Consider the following 15,420-nt stretch of genomic DNA (forward strand, 5'->3'; position numbering starts at 1 on the left):
GTATCTAATGTAGCACCTTGACATATGTTTTGATTAAGAACTATTTGAAATCAGAAGTAATTAGTTTGAGCTGAGCTGACAGTCTTTATGAAGTACTAGTATTTCCTGTTTTCATATTGGTTTAATTTATGGTAGGCATGACCGGGCTGCACAATATAAGGTAACAGATTTTTTAATTGTTAAAAAAAGATAGGAGAAAAAAAGGTAGTTCTTCATAGAAAACAGACTCTTGAAATTTGTCTGAGCTCGAAGGTGGTTTTACCACAGTCCAGCAAACTATAGCGTTGTCGCTGTTGTACAATAAATTTGGTGTTAATTTTTGGACTACACACACTGTGTTATTACATCAAGTATTTGTTAATGAAAGAACAACATAATAAAATCTTGAAAAGAACTTGGTGTCGTGAAAAGGATTTTGTTTTGGACTTCAATAGCTAATTCCCCATAGGTGTCAAATAACGGGTTTATAGTTAAAAACGCACGGCACAACACTATCATTGATTATGTCGAACTGTGATGTTCATTCAACTCTTAAATTATAATGCACATGCGATATATATTGTTTTCTCCAATTTATATGTAAGTGTATATATGTATATTACAAATACGAATGCATCCAAAATAAAACAAAACATGGTTAGTTTAGAGATTGAGAAAGATTATCCAGCACGCAAAAAAAACAATCTGAGCGAGCTTAAGCGAGCCAAAATATCTAACGTGACAAGCAGGAGTATATTTCTCTATCTCGGTACAAACCTTGTATTCTATCTACCCTGCTATTTTACATGTATATTATTCTATTTTTATGGTTTAACAAGTTTATCGCATGTTTAGAGACATTCAGACGAATTTAAAAGCATGTAAGTAGGGTAAAAAGGGGTATCATGCGGCCATCTTTGGCGGTTTCCCGCGTTAGCGGCCATCTTTGGCGATTTCCCGCGTTAACAGCCATGGGGACTCTCGCGACCATATTTGACGATTTCCCGCGTTAACGGCCATGGGGACTCTCGCGGCCATATTTGACGATTTCCCGCTCTTAGCGGTTATGTTTAACCATTGTTTGAAATCCAAGACAAAGGGTCATTGTTTAACTGGGTCTCCATTGATTATCAGTATTAATCTTTTTGCGATTGAAGTTGGCAGCCATTGTTTTACCTGCTAATATGAGTTATAATTTGACACCATATGACTCAAACAGGAGAATGTTTGATTCCTTTTGGGATGAGAATGGAACTATGCTACCTTGGATCACCGATTTTGAAGCAATTTCCATATACGAATGGTTGCGAGATAGTCATAGACATATGACAGATTTATTAAGAAGTACCAATTTTCAAACCATAGTTGATCAGTACAATAGCCATCAAGAGATTGAAGAATATCCGGATGGATGTAAATTCATTCCCTTTTTAACCGTATATACAGGACTTAAAGACGAGCTCATAGTACGAGAATAATCAACGTCCAAGACATTTTTTTTTTGGATTGTCAATAGTGGTATATAACAAACCGAACAAATTGGATATTGTAAGTCTGTGCTTTAACAGTTGTCTAAAGTGTTTAAAAAATACAGAAATGGCTCAAGCTCAGATACGTTTTTCTAACCAGTTGCAGACATATTTGAGAGGTTTTGGTTTTGAAAATGTCTCTTGGTCACCAATAAGAAGGGAAATTACATGCACACTTGGTGATAAATTTGTCATAGTTGTGAAAGAGAGACAGCAGCGCATTAAAATAATATTTAAAAAGGGTCACCAAAGTCTTCAATTACCATTTGATATTTTTGAAACTCTCTGTGATATGAAGGAAAGTGTTCAGTTGTTGGCTTCATTCTTACACGGACAGTCGAAATGACAACTTAAAAACTATTAGAGTTTGAATATAGTTCTCCAAGCATGCTATTCTATCAAGACAGTCTTAAAACGTTCGACATGTGGCCACCTCAAATAGAACCAAACAAGTTTCAATTATCTTCAGCAGGATTTTATTATACTGGCAGAAATGACACAGTAGAGCGTTTTTCTTGTGGTTTGCGATTACATCAGTGGCAGAAAGGAGACGAGTCGTTGTTAGAACATAGAACACATTCTCCAAGTTGTTTATTTTTGAACATAATTGGACATCATAAAAACGACATTTCATGGCAGCATAAGGACACCCGATCTTCGCCCTCCAATGACTCATCCCGAGCACCATGGACGTTGACCGAACCTCTGGCGGGTTTTCAATATGGCGATATCCCCGGATGATCTGAAAATTCAAATTTGAATTTTTCCGTTACCATATGTTACTATAAAAGACATACAACACAGCACAAACATTCAGTGTTTCATCGACATTTGATGTGATCATATCGCAGCAGAAAAACTTAACATGGATTGCAGTGAACTATCTCAAGATATTTATGAAAATGGACATTGTGACTCCAAAACGAATGTTATGGACACTACAGAGATTTATACTCCAGTTTCTACAAGTGTCACGTTAATGAAATCGTACTTTGACTTTGTATATGCGAAGGCATTGTGTGAGGTTATGGGTATGGTGACTAGACAACTTTGCTATGGTTGCCAGATGGATCTCCCATCTCAAAAAGATCACGATTGTATCATGGATACAGACCCTGATGATGATGAGCATAAAATAGAACGTTACTTTAGTGACATGCTAAACGCAGTTAATGAAAAAAATATACTACAAAGTTGAGAAGAAATTGTGCGCATTTCAAACAGTTCCCCTGAAATGATTGATTTACACAAACTTTTGCTAGAGAGCAATGACTATCTGCAGATAATGAAAACCGAGCGGTGGTGTGAAAAAAATGAAAAGAATGGTGTTGACAATCAATCGCATTGAAGATCGACTGTTTCGTCCATCACGTTGAGCAAAAGAATATTCACAACACAACAAAATGGACATATTATGCAATGTTGTATGTGTTTTACTGCATTTTTTTTCTTCAAAAGAAGAATTCATGAGAAATTAAAAACTCTGACATTGTGTGGCGTAAAATGATTTGTTATATTTATTACTTCACGAATTTCCTTTTTGCATGTTTCAAATAAATATTTAATTCACTTTATGTACATGTATGTCATTGTATGTATATGCTTGTATGATCATATGCTGACTTATTTTATACATGTTTAGTTTCAAATAAATGTATTTATATCTATCTATACATGTTTTCATTTCCTTGCTTTAGTTTAATTAACAACCCATGTGTTCCATAATATAAACTACTTACAACGATGATCATGTTTAATCATGGATAAAACGCAGAAGGAACATATCCTATCACAATATTATTTCGATTCTAAAAACGCAGGCAGCTTTTTGAGTGCAAAAAAGTTACACAGGATATTAAACCAAAACTATCCAAGAGTATTTACTTCTTATTTCATACAGAAATGGCTCAACAATCAAGATTCGTATGCCATTCAACGTCAGGCGAGACATACATATAAAAGACCACGTGTTGAAGTGGCGGGTATGAACGATCAGGGTGATATGGATTTAATGGCAGTTGATAACATTGCTAAATACAATGATGGAGTTAAATACCTACTCATTGTTATAGATATATTTTCACGTTTTCTATCCGTTCGACCCTTAGTTAATAAAAAATCTAACACGGTATTGTTAGCAATCAAGGATATTCTTAGTGTTCATAAGTTTAAAAAGTTAAGAACGGACCGAGGTTCTGAATTTATCAATCGTGAATTAAAAGCGTTTATGCAAAAGAAGAGAGTTTACTTGTTTAATACACAAAGCACCGCTAAAGCAAACTATGCAGAGCGAGTCATTCGTACCCTTCGTGGTATGATATTTAGAATGTTAAGATATCAGCGAAATTATAGATATATAGATCACCTTCAAGATATTGTAAATAGTTACAATAATTCCCCTCATCGGAGTTTGGATGGATTAGCACCAAGTGATGTTACAAAGAAAAACGAGACACAACTTTGGAGTAAAATGTATCTAAAACCTAAAAAATTCCCCAAAACGCCTCCTCGCTTTAAATATAAAATTGGTGATTTGGTTAGATTAAGTCACACGAAACATCCCTTTAGAAGAGCTTATCAACAACAATATACTACAGAAGTTTTTAAAATAAAGAGCAAGATTTTCAAACAAGGTTTTCCATTGTATAAGATCATAGACTTGAATAAAGAACCAATATCAGGTTATGTGAATCAAAATGAAATAATTCCTGTTGATAAAGATGCAGACAGTCTTTGGTATGTTGATAAAGTTTTAAAAAAGAGAAAAGTCAAAGGGAAATTAGAGTATTTTGTTCGATGGGAAGGATTTCCAAAATCATTTGATAGCTGGATTGATGCAGATCAAGTTCAAGAACAATAATAATGGAACGTTATGTGTTTGTGAGAGACAATGAGAGCAATGATATTTTTATTGATAATAAACCGTATAGCTTTAAAGTGCAGTTGAAGTTACCACTTCATTTTGATGGATATTGGAAAGAAGCTTTAAAAGAAATATGTTTACAAACAGACTATAAAGTTAAAAAGAAGGATTTAACTGACACCATATTTATTTATTCGAATATATCTAAAGAAAGCATTGTAAATGGCAGTGAACACGCATTACTGAGAAGAGTGGAAAAAAATTACGATAAAAAATGGAGTTATGTGTTTGATACTCCATTTTATTTACCATTAAATAAAACAGAGTTTCGTGAAATGGAATTTGATATAAAGACAGTAGATAACAATTTTGCAACATTTGTTGATTCACCGGTCTACCTCACACTTCACTTCAAACGTTACTCATTTTACCCTAATTATGAATCACTCTAAGTTGTATGTACCAAACCCAGAAAAATGGATTATTACTTTAAACAAAATAAATCACAGGTTGGGAAAGGATTTGCCATACCTCATAAGGCTTCCACAGAGAGCAGTGACTTGACATTGAACGTGACTCCCCCCACACAGCAAATTGTAAATCAAGCGAAAAGCGAACTGAAACGAGAAGGTATAAAAACACCTGAAGTATCATCTTTTTCGCATACATCATCCAATCAGTCAAACGTTAAGGGTTCAATCAAAAAGGTAAAACAACACGGAAAGACAGCGAAAATAGATCAAAATACCACCAAAATAAACGTTAAAAAAGGATTGAAAAAAGCATCAAAATCCGTGAAAAAGACATCAAAAACTACAGAAAAAAACTTTAAAAACGGTGCTACAAAAGTGAACAGAAAAACTTCAAGACCAGTCCAGGACATATTCACTTATTAAAAATGTCATACTTTTTACAAGATGGATTTTCTGAGGGTGTTCCAAATGAACTATTATTATTTGATTTACCACCTACACAAGTTGCTGTCAGTGATGTGCATTACCAAGAAATTCGACCTTTATCACAAGTGTCAGATGATACTCCTATCGAGTTCCAAATAAGTGGACAAAATTCAATGGACTATCTCGATCTTCGAGGAACACAATTATGTGTGAAATTAAAAGTTACTAATCCAGATGGTAGTGATATTACAAGTGTTAAAGTGGGACCTGTAAATTTATTCTTACAAGCATTATTTTCAGCCACTGAAGTCTCATTACAAAACAAAGCTGTAATTTCATCAAATTACAATCCATATGCAATGATTCAGACTTTGTTACACAGCGGTCATGATGCTAGCCATTCGCAATTATTATCTCAATTATATATTAAAGATGATAATGACAGTACTGGAGCAGTTATTACGGATGCCAGCGCTGGTAATAATGGTCTCTTTTTAAGATCAGAATTCATTAAAGGCTCCAAGATTCTGAAGCTTCAAGGACCAATATATCACAGTTTATTTACTATTGAACGCTATTTACTAAATCAAGTTGATGTCAAATTGAAATTATACCGAAGCTCTCCAGCATTTTGTTTATCAGCAGGGGATGCATCTCCCAACTATAAAATAAAGATTATAGACATTTACTTACTAGCAAAGAAGGTAAGAGTCAATCCAGCTCTTATTGTAGCTCATGCAGAGTTGTTGAAAAACAGCACAGCTAAATATCCATTTGACAGAGTAGAGTGTCGATCGCAAAGTCTTGCTGCTGGAAGTACAATGTTTACATGGGATAATTTGTTTCAAGGACAAAAACCAAACAAAGTAGTTGTGGCATTTGTAAAATCAAAGGCTTTATCTGGTGATTATAAATCCAATCCATTTCATTTCTTAAACTGTAACATTCAAAGCATATGTTTATATGTGGATGGTGTTCCAGTGTGGGGTAGCCCATTAAAATTAAATTTTGATGCATCTGAAGGGCAATCTTTTATGAGAGCCTACACAAACATGTTTCTAACAAATGGACAGTGGGGTAAAAACTCAGGACTGGATATAAATAGAGAGGACTTTGCCAAATCATCAACACTTTTTTCGTTTCAGTTAGAACCAAACTTTTTAGATGACAACACATTTCTTTCTCTTGTTAAAACAGGCAATGTGCGTTTAGAGGTTCAGTTTAAGACATCATTGACAGATACAACAAGTTATATTGTACATAGTAGCTCTCCTGCTTTTTTTCAAATCAATTCACAAAGAGACATAATTACAGAATGAATACATCCCAAATTCAGTGTTGTTTAGATTGTTTCCCTTTGCTAAGAAAGTCTGTACTTGGTGTTTATGCAGCAAATGAACTTCCTACAGAAATGAATATTCCATGTGGATTTATAGCAAATACAGATGATCATACAAAGACAGGAAGGCATTGGTGTGCCTTTTACTTTCCAAACTCTACCACCATAGAATATTTTGATAGTTATGGAATGCCTGTCAACTACTTTAATGACTATTTCCCTCAATACACATCAAATTTTTCATCACTTATAACAAATTCAAAGCAATTACAAAGTTTGTATAGTGATGTGTATGGAATGTACTGTTTATTTTTCTTGATTCATAGATTGAATGGTGTATTGTTTTATGATATTGTAAATATGTTTGCCAATGATGTTCATAGTAATGATTTATGTGTATACAATTATGTCAGTAGCATGTTTAATGACTGTGTACAAAATCAATGTGTTTTTAACCAATCATGTAGAGCATTAATAAAAAATGTATAACTACATTAAAAGTGTTGTTGTTTTTCAATCTTAAGATCATTTATATTGCTGAAGTCTTCGTATTAACATCATGACAAACACTGTTGTGAAATTTGAAAGTCCAGCTACTTGCATTATAGCTGGAGCGAGTGGAAGCGGAACATCTACCTTTCTTTTTGAACTTTTTAAGAGTGCAAATTCCATGTTAAATGATGCTCCAAGAAAAATTATATACTGTTATTCAACTTATCAACCATTATATGACAGCATGAAAACACATGTGCAAAACATAGAATTCTTTGAAGGTTTACCATCTAAAGAAGATATGGATCTTTGGGCATACGACTCTGGATTTAAGATTTTAGTCATTGATGATTTAGTGCAAAAGGCTTCAGAAAGTATTGACATTGTGAACTTATTTACGATTTATAGTCCCCACAAAAAAAATTCAGTGTTTTTTTGTGGTACAAAATCTGTTTTCTGGAGGAAAGTATTTCCGAACTATTAGTCTGAATAGTCATTACTTTGTATTGTTTAATAACCAGAGAGACCAACTTCAGATTCAAACATATGCTCGTCAAATGTTTCCAGGTGATTTAAAATATTTTATGGATGCCTATAAAAAAGCAACACAAAACAAATACTCTTACTTACTCGTTGATGTAAGCCCACATTCAAACAAGTTGTATATATTGCGCACCAACATATTTCCCTCTCAGACGTTGATTGTCTTTCGACCTGAAAAAGAAAAATATGAGTGAAAAAATGGAAAAGGAAAAGTATTTTTTAAAATTTCTCTTAAACACAAGTGAAAATCAACAAAAATGCTGATAAAAGCATTAACAAAATCACAAATGAGTGTGATTGTGAAAGTGGTTTACAATATTCTCATTGGAAATCTAAAAAATTCCGACAATATCAAAAAGTCATTGAAAAGATATAGGAATGTCATTCGTAAGTTTGTGGTAAAAGGGCTATCACAAAAAAAGAGAAGAGCTCTCCTCCTAAAAAATTTTAAGCAATTTATTTTATTAATACAACCTTGTGAGTCATGGCTCAAGAACTAGTATTGATTTCAAAATCAAAATATGAACATATGAGGAAGGAATTTACAAAAAGTGATAACAATAACCAGTTTCATCATAAAAAATTGGAACAATCATCAATACATAATAAATTGAACGATGATACAAGAGATATTAAGGATACTTCATATCAAAAAGGAGGACAACTTTTAAATCCAAAGAAAAAAAAGTTTGTAAAACGATCAAATATTGTTTTTGAAAAAGCATGGCCTACTACAAAAGATTTATTAGAAACAAAAGGTCGTAACAGAACAACTACAAAGACAGAACAATCACCAAAGAAAAAAATGAAAATTGAGCTTAAAACGACAAAAGCTATTGTTAGGAAAAATCCAACCCAAGAAAAGTGGATCGTTTACAATGTATAAGCGGGAAAAGGTAGAATATTTAAAGCATTTCTGACTTGAAGTGGGATCAGCTTAACATTAACCTTCAAACATGGATGATCAAAGTTTTAGTGATTACCTTACTTCAAAATATGCGCATGAATATGAGGAATATCAGAGACAAAAAAGGATAAAATTGGATTCAAAAATATTTGAGTGTGATACTTGTGGAAAACACTTTAAGAACAAGACTTCTTTGATATCTCATGCGCTCACACACAAAAGTTTTTACAATTGTGAAGTTTGTGGAGACAAATTTAAAAGAAAAGATTATCTTAAAAAACACTTGTCTAGAAAACATCAACAAACTGGTGGAAAAATAACTCCATATAATCAAATACCTCCAAGCAGCGACACCCAAAGCTCCTCTTCAACAAGCAATGTAGATCATACAACAGGACTTCTCACCACTTCACAACTTCAGAACGAGCACAGCTACAGTCAGCTATCTACACCATCTTCTACTGCAAGAACACCGCTCTCTCCAAGTCCGCACCTTCAAAATGAACACAACTACAGTCAATTATCTACACCATCTTCGACTGCAAGAACACCATCATCAACACCATCATCAACACCAACTTCCACTGCAAGAACACCATCATCTACAACAATGGACCACAGTTATGAACATGCTATTAATGAAAACATTCAAGATTTCACCATACAACCAAATCAACATGAACAATATGATCTGCTGGCATTTTTTGCCAATGCCAATAAAAACATTCAAACTATTTTAGAAAAAAGACTTCAATTGTATCCTATTAAATGGTATTTATCAGTGCAGGTTGAGCTAGTGTAACACACAAAAGATGGAGACAATACATCAACTCCACATTTTAGATCTAAGAGTTATAGAAGTTTAAATTTGATAACATTTGATGAAAACAACTTAAATGAAGCATTTCAAAAAAATGTTTGAAAGTTTTGAAAAGTACATAAGAGAAAGCTCTGGGTGGGTTCTCAAACAAGTATTAAGTATAACTGTGCACACTGTGAAATATTCTCCAGTGTCCGGATCTAGTTTTGTAGAGCTACCAAAGCCTCTTATTAACTATCAAAGTTTACTAAACATAAGAAATCTTGACCAAAAGTGCTTTCTATGGTGTTGTTTAGCATCCCTTCATCCCTTGGATTCCCCTCTGGTGAGTGATTATGAACAATTTGAAAATGAATTAAACACAAAAGGTCTGCTGTTTCCAATGTCATTGAATCAAATAAATCAATTTGAGAAGCAAAACCCATTTTTGTCTGTAAATGTGTTTACTTTTGAAGACAATGATGTTCTTCCACTACGCATTACAAATTGCCAAAACAGACTCCATCATATTGACTTATTGCTTTTGCAATCAGAAAACAGTTCACATTATGTGCTTATAAAAAACATAAACAGGTTTCTTAGTCATGGTACGAAAGGACATCGTGCATATTACTATTGTCGATATTGCCCCCATGGATTTAGTAAACAAAGTTTATTAGATGATCACCTTTCATACTGTCAAGTCCATGGTGCTCAAAAAATTGAACTTCCATCAGGAGCAGACTGCTTTCTTGAATTTAAAGATTATGAAAAAACACTGCGTGTCCCTTATGTTATTGTGGCTGATTTTGAAACATTAAATAAAGCAATAGAGACTAACAACCAAACAGCTTCAACATCAAAAAATCAAGTGTTAGAACCATGTTCCTTTGGATATAAAGTTATTTCAACTGATTCAAAATTAACCAAAGATACTGTTATCTACAGAGGTCCAGATGCACCCAAAAAATTGTTAGAATGTCTTTTACGAGAAAGTCATGAAATACAGCAACATATGCAAAATATCAAACCCCTAGTTTTAAAGGAAAGTGAAGAAAAACAGTTCGAACAAGCAAACACATGTTATTTATGTCAAAAAGTATTTGGTAACAAGGAAAAGAAAGCAAGACATCATGATCACACAAGTGGGAAATACATAGGAGCTGCACATATGAATTGTAATTTACAATGTACCGGTAAACAACCTAGTTTCATCCCAGTCATCTTCCACAATCTTAAAAATTTTGATGGTCACTTGCTTTGTCAAAGCATTGGTACATTTAAAAATTATAAAATCAATTGCATCCCACAGTCAGTTGAAAAGTATATCAGTTTTAGTATTGGAAATCTTAGGTTTATTGACTCTTTGGGTTTTCTCCCTTCATCTCTTGGGACCCTTGTAGATAACTTAGCTCAAAATGGCCCACAGTCTTTCCATCACTTTCATTCAGAAATCAAAGATCATAGAAACCTCCTGTTAAGAAAGGGTGTTTATCCTTACGAGTTCATGACTGACTGGGATAAATTTGAAGATCTTCCAGCAATAGAGAATTTTTACTCTTCATTGACTGAGGAAAATATATCAAAAGAAGACTATGAACATGCAAAGCGAGTATATCAAACATTTAAACTAAAGTCTTGGAGAATACCATGATCTCTATTTAAAAACAGACATATTGTTATTAGCTGATGTTTTTGAAAATTTTCGTGATATGTCACTGAAGTGTTATGGTTTAGACCCTTGTCACTTTTACACCAGTCCGGGATTGAGCTGGCAGGCAATGTTGAAAATGACTGAAGTCACTCTAGAGCTCATGACAGACATTGATCAAATTTTATTTATCGAAAAAGGTATTCGAGGTGGTATAAGTCAAATATCAAATAGATACAAAAAAGCAAACAATGAGTATTTGAATGATTATGATCCTACAAAAGAAACCTCATTTCTAGCTTATTATGATGTCAATAATCTTTATGGTTACAGTATGTCACAACAACTACCAACAGGCTTCTTTAAGATTTTAGAGAAGGAAGAAATTGATACTTTTGAACCTGAAAAAATACCAGAGGATGGATCTAAGGGGTATATTCTAGAAGTAGATCTAGAATATCCAAAACATTAACATGACAGTCATAACGACTACCCATTAGCTCCGGAACGTAAATTCACACCCAATGAAAAATTATCTCCTTATGCTCAACATGTGTTGAAACATTTACACAACAGTGAGGAACTTCCACCCAGAGCAAAGGTGGAAAAATTACTCACCACTTAAGAAAACAAACAGAATTATGTACTTCACTATCGCAACCTGCAACTGTATCTCCAACTCGGTCTAAAATTGAAAAAAATACATAAAGTATTAGAGTTCCAACAAGAGGCTTTCATGAAACCCTACGTTGAGTTCAACACCAAAATGCGACAACAAGCCAAGACTGCTTTCGAGAAGAACTTCTTCAAACTCATGAACAACTCGGTCTTCGGTAAGGTTGTTGTTTTTCGTTGTTGTTTTTTGTTTGTTTTTTGGGGGTTCGTGTTAATTATTGCATTGTTATCATTTTTGTATGATCTGCCCGTATGTAATTTATACAATAAATTTATTGTCACTTCCATACCACTAATACTTATCTACAAAAACAACTGTTCAATAATTGTCAGGCGTAGTTTCACTTTTTGGTATTTCATTCATCTTCAATCAGACGCTTACAAGTGCTCATGTACAATGAGGAACCTAAAGTAAAACTGACCAAAACTAACTACCGGCAAGTAAAAAGTGTATTTTTCGGTCCAATTTTCATATCCCTCATCCAAAACACAGGTATCTAAGATAACGACGGATACCATCATAAAAACATATATTGAGCAGTTCAATGTAAAGATTAACATGATGAAAAGTTACTTACCAAAAATTTTGTTTACTTTCAGGAAAAACCATGGAAAATCTTCGGAAGCATCGGTCCGTAGAACTTGTTCATACAGAAAAACGACTACAGAAGGTGTCATCCAAACCCACTTATAAGATGCACCGGATTTTTTCTGAAGACCTTGTTGGTGTTGAATTTAGTCGCAAAAAAATTAAATTAAATAAACCAATTTTTGCTGGAATGAGTATCCTTGATTTGTCAAAATATACCATGTACGATTTTTATTATAATCATTTGAAAAAAGTGTATGGTAGCAACGTTGAGCTAGAATTAACGGACACAGATTCATTTTTAGTATCATGTACAACACCGGACATTTTCCAAGATATGTTGGCCTATTCACATTTGTTTGACACTTCAGATTTCCCTAAAGATCATTTTTTATATAGTGACTTCAACAAAAAAGTAATGGGAAAAATGTAAAGTGAAACAAATGAGAAATGTATTAGTGAATATTGCGGTTTGCGATCGAAAATGTATGCATTTAAGTGTGATGATATAGACGAGAAAAGAGCAAAAGGGATATCAAAAGCGGTTGTTAAAAAATCATTGACTCTTAATGATTATAAACATGTATTATTTAATAATTCTCAAATGCACTCAACAATGCATTCATTAAGAAGTCATAACCATAAAATTTATCTGGAAACAATCAGCAATGTAGGATTATCTAGTTTTGATGACAAAAGATTTTTATTAGAAGATGGAATTAAATCATATGCTTATGGACATTATAAGATACAAGACATATAATTTCTATGTTTTATACCAAATTACATCTAGTTTCATGTAATTTCAAGTGATGTTATCTACTGCTCTACTGTTGAAATGTAACCTAAAATAAATAAAAAAATAAATAAAAATGTATGATCTTTGTTAAACAAATTGTTTGAATTCAATTATAATCAACTTTATTTGTATTTCCATTGTATTGTACTTATAAGAAAATAAATATTAAAATCTTGTCTGATATTTTATTTATTGATACAACATACCGGAATGGTATAAAATAGCTCGTCAGACATGTCCTCAACTTATAAATCTCAATTTGGTCTTGTTAAATTTTAAAATATTGTATTAATGGAATGAAATAGTTTACACAAAAATAAATAATAAAAAACATTCACGTTTTCATTACAATAAGATCGAACACATCTTAACATTTCTGTAGGGTTGATTTAATGAAATGTAAACGATACATCATACCTTTAAGGTATGAGGTTATTTGATAAAGAAATTGTGTGAATCCTTTACCGATTTAATAAAAATAGTGAAACTCAAAAGAAGCTAAGAGAGGACAAAACTGTTATATCTTCAAAACCTTCTTTTGGTGGTCAAAATAAAAGATTTTTAGTAAGTTGTTTGAAAAACTTTCATGTCATTGTAAGGTTCAACGGAGGTGTCCATAATGATAAACAGAGTCCAGTGAATCGAGCGCTGGCATTTGACAATGGTTTAATAAGTGATTTATTGTGATAGCTCACCACAGTGGAAGAGCTTTAGTCACCCTGAATGATAAACTAGAAATATGATAACGACAATCTCGTCTTTTGAGTCATCAGCAGCTCATTTAACTGTCTTCACTTTTAAGTTATTACAATGGGTACGTTGGAGAGTAATTGGGTGGCTATTAGATATGGTGTTGTTGTACGAATTGACACTAAACGGTCAGGTTTTAGTCATTCAATTTCTTGAAATCACTTTCGATCACGCGATGGCTGGGTTCTGATGAACTTTTGTTTGTCAATGACCTGTGATCTTACATATAAAAGAATCCGTTTGATCACATATAAAGATGGTGGAGGTTATGATAAGTCCATCGTCTGATGAGGGAAAACAATACCATTAAATAGATCCTAGGTCGATGACCCTATGTTGGATGAGTTGTCCTTTGACATACAATACACTGATGTGGTTAGTGTGACAATGCTATTGTTTATATCCCTTCTATTGAAATGAATACTGTTAATCAATGGAGACCCAGTTAAACAATGACCCTTTGTCTTGGATTTCAAACAATGGTTAAACATAACCGCTAAGAGCGGGAAATCGTCAAATATGGCCACGAGAGTCCCCATGGCCGTTAACGCGGGAAATCGTCAAATATGGCCGCGAGAGTCCCCATGGCTGTTAACGCGGGAAATCGCCAAAGATGGCCGCTAACGCGGGAAACCGCCAAAGATGGCCGCGAGAGTCCCCTTTTTACCCTACTCATGTAATATCAATGTGACAATCTCTCAAAGTAAGCACTTAAATAAGACATTAATTCTATACAATTTTAGCGTAACTCCGGTGTATCGACTCTTACACAAAATATACCTCATCTGCTCCAATGTTCAAACTTTTTTGTAGCGAACGTTTTTAATAGATATAAACTTCAACAAATAAGAATATATAAATTCTTGGACGTATAAAAGTAAACGCCTTTTTTCCGTCGTCACAAAATAACGTCATATTTATAGCCTTTCCACAGGTTCTGATTAATGTAAGAATATCATAGGGTCTTATCGATCTTTTTTTATACGGGATTGAAAATATTCATTTTAACATTTGTGAACTTATTTATAATTGAATAAGAAAAACGTTTATCCGATAAATTGGAAAAGGCATAGCACAAATTTATGTTCAACTTACATTTATACGCCGCCCGTGCACTACTGCGGGGCATAATCAAACGTTTTTCCGGGACATATTGTATTTGCCCGTTAAAAAGTGACCCTAAAGTGTTGTTTTTTTAACTTTGAATATGAAATCATTACAACATTATATTTTAATCAAAACAGTCATTGAAAACTGATCAGTGTTAATTTTCTATCATAAACTGGGTCATTCTTAACTGTTTTTAAAATTTAAATCAACGTCAGAGAATGACTGTTCGTAGAATACAAACACTTAGCTGTTTCAAGAAAGAACCAGCAACTTCTGCAATCTGAGAGGTTAGCTTCTTTACATGCATTGCCAGGCCCGAGATCTAACATTCAACTTTCTAGACTTTTCAATGCATCGAAATCCAACGACCTGGTATTTACAAACTGCATCCCGGATTCATTGACACAGACCTGGGATTTACAGACTGCATCCCGGTTTCATAGACACAGACCTTTGAATTAAAGATTGCATCACGATTACGTTGATACAACTTGTT

General features: G+C 33.5%; 1 long non-coding RNA gene across 4 annotated transcripts; it reads right to left on the reverse strand.

Annotated features, from left to right (window-relative positions):
* Positions 1 to 4,902: 4,902 nt before the first annotated feature.
* Positions 4,903 to 12,060, reverse strand: LOC128223121 (uncharacterized). 4 transcript variants are annotated; one of them, XR_008259295.1, is made up of 5 exons: positions 12,022 to 12,060; positions 8,890 to 9,044; positions 7,732 to 7,815; positions 5,964 to 6,080; positions 4,903 to 4,988 (listed from the first exon to the last, which is right to left on the reverse strand). It is a non-coding gene; the product is annotated as an uncharacterized LOC128223121 (long non-coding RNA). The 4 variants fall into 4 exon arrangements; XR_008259294.1 differs by having other exon boundaries at positions 11,967 to 12,052; XR_008259296.1 differs by lacking the exon at positions 12,022 to 12,060 and having other exon boundaries at positions 5,964 to 6,077; positions 8,890 to 9,264.
* Between the last annotated feature and the right edge of the window lie 3,360 nt (positions 12,061 to 15,420).

Source organism: Mya arenaria, chromosome 17 (assembly GCF_026914265.1).
Source record: "Mya arenaria isolate MELC-2E11 chromosome 17, ASM2691426v1".
NCBI classification, from domain to species: domain Eukaryota; kingdom Metazoa; phylum Mollusca; class Bivalvia; order Myida; family Myidae; genus Mya; species Mya arenaria.